We start from the raw sequence: 6,578 nt of genomic DNA, 5'->3' as shown, positions 1-6,578 counted from the left end.
TAAGTCTCATCAGCTCTTGTGGTCTGGTGTGTGACGAAATCTCAGCACGGATACAGAAGGCTCGACTAGCTTTTACCAACTTGCGTCATTTATGCCGTAGGTGAAATATCCGTCTATCAATCAAAGGACGTGTTTACTGCACAACAGTTCGTCCGTCCTACTTAATAGCAGTGAAACATGGTCGGTAAGAGTAGAAGATATCCGTAGGTTACTAGTATTTGATCATAGGTGTCTTCGAAACACTGCTCGTATATCCTGGGACCATCGAGTAAGTAACGCAGTTGTTAGGAAACGGGTACTAGGTAAGGATGGCAAATCAATTGATGGAGTAGTGAAACCTCATCATTTGAAATGGTTGGGACACATGTTACGTATGTTCAACCACCGACTGCCTCGATGTGTTATGTTCAGTGGTATGGGAGTAGGTTGGAAGAAAGCTAGGGGCGGCCAAAACAAAACATGACACAAATCCATTAAGTCATTGACAAGTGGACTGAGTCATGTTGGTAGGTGTAGACTACCTGATTGGGGACCACGAGATGATAGAAACCGATGGTTAGAGACCTTGAATGGTATGGCTCAAAATCGTTTGCTATGGCGCAAGTGCATCCACTCTTTGTGTTCTCTCAAATTCTAATCTTCTGAATTTCTTTACTTTCTATTTTTCTCTTTCTAAATATATTTCACTGTATTATACTCCTTGAATATCATCTTCAAACCCTAATATTTCAGATTACTGCTTTTACTCTTACTAGATCGACGAATACGGGATTTGAATCGACAATTGAATCTGTGCTAATGTGGTGTGGCAACTCGAACTGATGTATGCACATACGTTGTTACTGACTGACTGACTGACATCAGGTGGACCAGGAAGTTCCGTCTCAACTTGATGTTGATGCTCGTTTTGGTTAATTTCTGCTCATGTTCTTATCTGCTATAAAGTAGTCTGTTCGGTGAATGGATTCTAAAACCTACAAAAGACCCATAGTCATGAAGAATTCTACTCATAGTATGCTAAGACGCGAAAGGCACTAATGTGCTGAATACAGACGAACTAGTAACAACAGTGCATACAGGCAATTCAGACAATTGAGGTATATATGTAGAATTATGGTCTATTATGATATTAGTACTGCTCTAATAATAGACCTAATCCCATAATTATAGATTTGTCATGATATAACTGCCTAATCTATAAGATCTTACGTAGAAGTCACATCATCGTCTACTCCATCTCACTTTGTCGTAACAGTTACCAATACATGATGGAGAACAAGCTTAGACTAGAGAAAGAACAATATATTTAATGTGAATAAAGTATATAAGGTAACATTCCGCACGGACTACGCCTGCATGATCGAGCCATGCCATCTGATCAACTCCAACTAACTCAATTCTTTGTCCCCGCCTTCTCCATCGTTCGGTATTTCTCCGCGTTAAATATTGAATATCTATTTTCTGAGTAGTCTTGTGTTCAGCTTTGAGGATTTTATGGTTATGGCCTAATGCCACAAAATATATGCACAATCGCGATAAGGTAAATAGGCTTCAGTACCAGATAAAGCTAGTCGATAGATTTATCTCCCATCCGATGAGCTTATTACGTCATGCATCCTCTCTTCGACAAGCCGAAACCGGAATTTCCTAACTTCTAGGTTCTAATGGCTCAACCAGCAATGACGGTGACGCTATCGACCTAACAGAACAGTACTCCAAGAAATTTCAACTAGCCCACGCTAACTACGTTGATGAGAGCTCCATTTGGAAATCCACAGGACTTTCAGAAGTGAACCTGAGGGCTGGCTAGGTGTATCATAAACTACAGCACTTAAACAAGGGCACTTCTCCTGGCCCGGATATGGTCGGTCTTGCTATACTGAGGTAAGTGGCTCCAATTCTGACGACACAGCTCAGCCTGATGTTCTCACACTCGCTAAGCTTAGGCACATTACCAGAAAATTGTAAGCTGGCTCACATCAGACTAATTTTCACAGAAGGTCGACTCAGAGAAACTTCAAGCTACCGACCGGTGGCTCTTCTTTCTATACCCTGAACATTTATGGAGTCCCTGATATGCGACGGTATACACGACTATTTATTATACTTACCCTTCTTTTCACCCCAACAGCATGGTTTCAGGAAAAGTCATTCTTGTATAACCAACCTACTGACTGCGGTGGACAGATGGACAAGCATCCATGATCGCAAGGGGACTTCTTAAAAACATTTGATAGGATCGAACATATATGTCTTATCAATAAGCTCAAATGATTAAGTATCAAATCAACCTTAATTGATTGGCTCACTTCATACCTAAAAAGTCGACAGTTTATGGTCAGTATTAACTTTGCATTCTCTCAGACTATGGAATGTTCTAGTGGGGTCCCCCAAGGTTCAGTACTAGGACCTCTTTTTTTCTTAATTTATATAAACGCCCTTCCATGACAGGTATCGTCAGATTTATTACTTTGTAGTGGCATTAGACCATAACCACACAATCTTCAAAGCTGAACACAAGACTACTCAGAAAATAGATATACAATAATCAACACGGAGAAATACCTAACAATGGAGAAGGCGCGAAGAATGAATTGAATGGACTGGAGTTGATCGAGTGGCATGGCTCGGCCATGCAGGCGTGGTCTCTGCTGAATGTTACCTTATATCTTCTATTCATATTAAATATATTGTTCTTTCTCTAGCCTACCCTTGTTCTTCATCATGTATTGGTAATTGATACAATACAGTGAGTTGGTGTAGTCGATGGTGTGACTTCCACGTAAGATCTTATAGATTAGGCAGTTATATCATGACAAATCTACAAATTTAGGATTAGGTCTATTATTAGAGCAGTACTAATATCATAGTAGACTATAATTCTACAACTTTTTGCTGTTGGCGTAAAACTGTGGAGCGAAGTGTTCGACCAAGGGGATAAACCTGCACTTCAGGATGATCTGACCTGACTTCAAATTTGGGCAGATAACAACGAACTTCTAGCAATTCAGAGTCTCACATAAAATTGTTATGATGATCAGGTTATCACTTTTTGATCGGCATGAGAAGTTAAGATGTTTAACATTATTTCTTCCTGGATAAAGTTGTTGTTGAAGTAGTTTTTGATCTGAGACTCCCCTCCCTTAGCAAAGTAGTCCATCTGCGACATGTCGCAGACTACAGTCACAACTTGAAAAAGTCCTCTCTATTAGTATCCCGAGTCGGAAAAGATTTAGGAGTCCTGGAGCCCTACGATTTGAAGTCTTACGCTAACTGTGACAAAAATGCCTTTCGAGCAAACCTTGCTCTGGTAACATCGGAACGAATTTTCGGCCAGTTTGACGGGAGAACTTTCAACATAATCTTCAACAGTTTTATTCGCCCCCATTTAGAGCACGGAAACATAGTATTTCCCCCCTCACTCCAAAGGATAAGGACACTCTGGAGCGTATCCAACGGCGAACCACGAAATCAGTTCGAGGACTCAAACTTAAACCTTATGAGGAGCGCCTACAATCACTTAACCCATTAGAGTATAGGCGTCTTAGAGGCGATCTTCTAATGGCTAACAGTGTCCTTAACACTTCTGGACATCCCCTCAAACACCTGCTTAAGCTTAGTGTCAATAAAAACCTAGGGGGTAACACCCAGAAGCTGAAGACACAACATAGCAGAACGAACTGTAGACGCAACTTCTACTCCTTAAGGGTTGCCAAATGCTGGAATTGGCTGCCAACTGAACTAGTCCAAGCGACATCCCAGGAGTCCTTTAAGGGGAAACTTGACTTATTCTTAAGGACTCAGAATAACATCTTATTATGAGTTACCAATTTTTTTCTAATCTATTATAACTAATATACCTAGGTTCCTGCCTGGATGTATTGGTGATCCCTGCTACTAGACACTGAAGTCTGTTGAGAGAAAGCTTCTTCTTGACGCGCGCTGTCTAAAAAGGACAGTGTTATTGTTTCTAGTTGAATTAGTCAACTGTTTTGGTCGTAAATTACGTATCAAAACTACGATTCACACTTTAATTGAATTTACTACAGTTAAAGTGATATTCTATTGAGTTTTTGGCTTTTGTGTATTTATTACATTCGAAAGCATTCTTGGTCTGTATCAAAGTATTTTAGTTAAGGTTTAAAATCTTGCTAAAGTTTGTCTTGTGGTAACTTTTTATTCGTTGACTGACATTTGTGTTCATACCGTGATCATATAGTGTGTTACACCTTGATCTGACTAAAATGGTTGGTAGTACTCACAAATGTGGACAACCAAACTGTTTATTCCCTGTGGAGGAGGGAATACAGTGTGACGAATGCAATAAGTGGTTTCACAAAATGTGCCCCCATTCAAGTGCCACGGCATACAAAAGATGTTCGAAGACTAACTCACATTGGCTTTGCATGTTTTGCTGTGCCAAAAAGGCATTACTAATACAGGAGGCCATGAGCCTATTGGTTTTGGCCTGTAAGAAGAACGATGGCATATGCGCTGACAACATGGACACTGACAGTGACGAATGTGTCAGTGTAGTACCTGCTGTTACGCGACGCCTCAAACAACCGACTCTGACCGACGTAAAAGTGAAATCTTCATTGACATTAACGGGGGAGTAGTACCACTTGGTACTGACATTGTTAATAATGCACCTTTAGTGGGAACCGAAGATCTGGATAAAACAGTCACCGTTCCAAATAGTCCCAGTGTTATGAGGGATGAAAAATGGACTACGGTACGTAGGAAACGAAACGAAAAGAAAAAATCTGATGGCAGTACACAGGTAGTTAGTAACTCACTGGTAGACTCAAATTGTGAGCCACAAATTGCACTACCAAGATCTGATGATAAGAGTGAAACCAGTCCTGGCGTGACTGAGAAGAAAAATCTAATAACATCGAATATTATTGTGAGCGAATTGAGGGAGTCAAACGACCTTGATCCAAAAATTAGACACGCGCATGACTTAGAAAAGCTAGGAGAATACATTCGTAGTATTTTACCAGATAACTCCAAAGGAGTTCAGGTCAAAAAATTGGTAAGAATAGGCAAGAGGACCAAGGACAATGTTGAACTCCATCCATGCAGACTCTTTAAGGTAATCCTAGGATCGGACAATCAACGGGATCTCTTGTTAAGTATCACTCGTTATCACGACAGTTCTGACATCCGAGTTAGACCTGACATGTCTCTCGAAGATATAATAAAAAGGAAGAAAGCACTAGCTGAACTTGAAACCCGTTGGCAAAACGGCGAGGAAAATCTCCGGCTAGCGGGTTTTCGGATAGTCAGGTCTTGGAAGCGAATGCTACCAAGGCCTGTGTGGATAGGCTGTTCTACTTAGGAGTTTTATATGCCAACGCTCGTAGTTTACGAAATAAGTTCTATGAACTAGAAGCACTAGTAGACAGGTTAAAGCCACTCATAGTAGCAGTGACAGAAACTTGGTTAGTCCATGACTTAGACATTACTCCAGAATTATCCGGATACCATTGCATCAGGAGTGATAGACATAGATGTAGAAAAGGAGGCAGATTCCACTTATACATAGTCAATAGCTTACATATCCGTTCCTCTATTAGCGAATCCCATGATAGCGGTACTTGTGAAGTTATTAGCTGTAAGTTGGCTATAGGATGTAGTACATTTATGCTAGGTGTCATCTATCGGAGCCCAATCTGCTTAGCTGATGACTTTATTTTAGAGCACATTCATCTTTGGAGTGAAAATACCAGATGCTTGATATTAGGGGACTTTAATGCACCTGATATTAGTTGGACTGAGATGACCACAGAAGGATCTATTAAATCCTTTCATAGTAGGTTCCTGATAACAATAATGGAGCCTGTACTAGTGCAGCATGTATCCCAACCCACACGTTTTGGTGTTAACCAGGGTTCTTCTCTGCTGGACTTGGTAATCACTCATGAGACTGGGGATATTGTCGACTTAAATATTCTTACACCGATAGTGAATAGCGATCACGCTGTTCTGTCATTCGCGTTTAGAACTAGGGACATATTATACGATCAAATTACACCTCGCCCAAATGTATGGAACGCTAACATATCAGCTATTCAGGAATGCGCTGCTAAGACAGATTGGTTTGTAGATACTAGCATACCAGTTGAAGAAGCGTGGTCTGTATTTAAAGGTGAATAACAGTCCACCATAGATAAGTAAAACGGTCAGGAAACTCCTTAGGAAAAGGAAGAATCACTGGAATATGTTCATCTCTACTGGCTTAGAACAATGCAGATCCAGTTATTGTAAGATTAGGAATGCCTGTAAAGCGTTAATAAGTAAGACTAGGCTATCATACGAAAAACAATTGGTTAGGGATTCTAGATATAGTCCGAAACGGTTATTCTCGTATATAAAAAGGCGAACTAAGAGAAGCGATGGAATTCCATCACTTTTGATACGAGACAATCCGTTAATCTTAGCAGAGAATGATGCCGAAAAAGCTGAAGCTTTATCGGGATATTTTAGTAAAGTGTTTTCTATCGGTAATGAGGAACGACCAACGATTCATCGCGACCGTGACGGCTTGCTGATGGATCCTATAGTCATTGAGA

The sequence above is a fragment of the Schistosoma haematobium genome, chromosome 5 (genome assembly GCF_000699445.3).
Source record: "Schistosoma haematobium chromosome 5, whole genome shotgun sequence".
Classification (NCBI taxonomy): domain Eukaryota; kingdom Metazoa; phylum Platyhelminthes; class Trematoda; order Strigeidida; family Schistosomatidae; genus Schistosoma; species Schistosoma haematobium.
Note: the sequence above shows the minus strand (reverse complement) of the source record.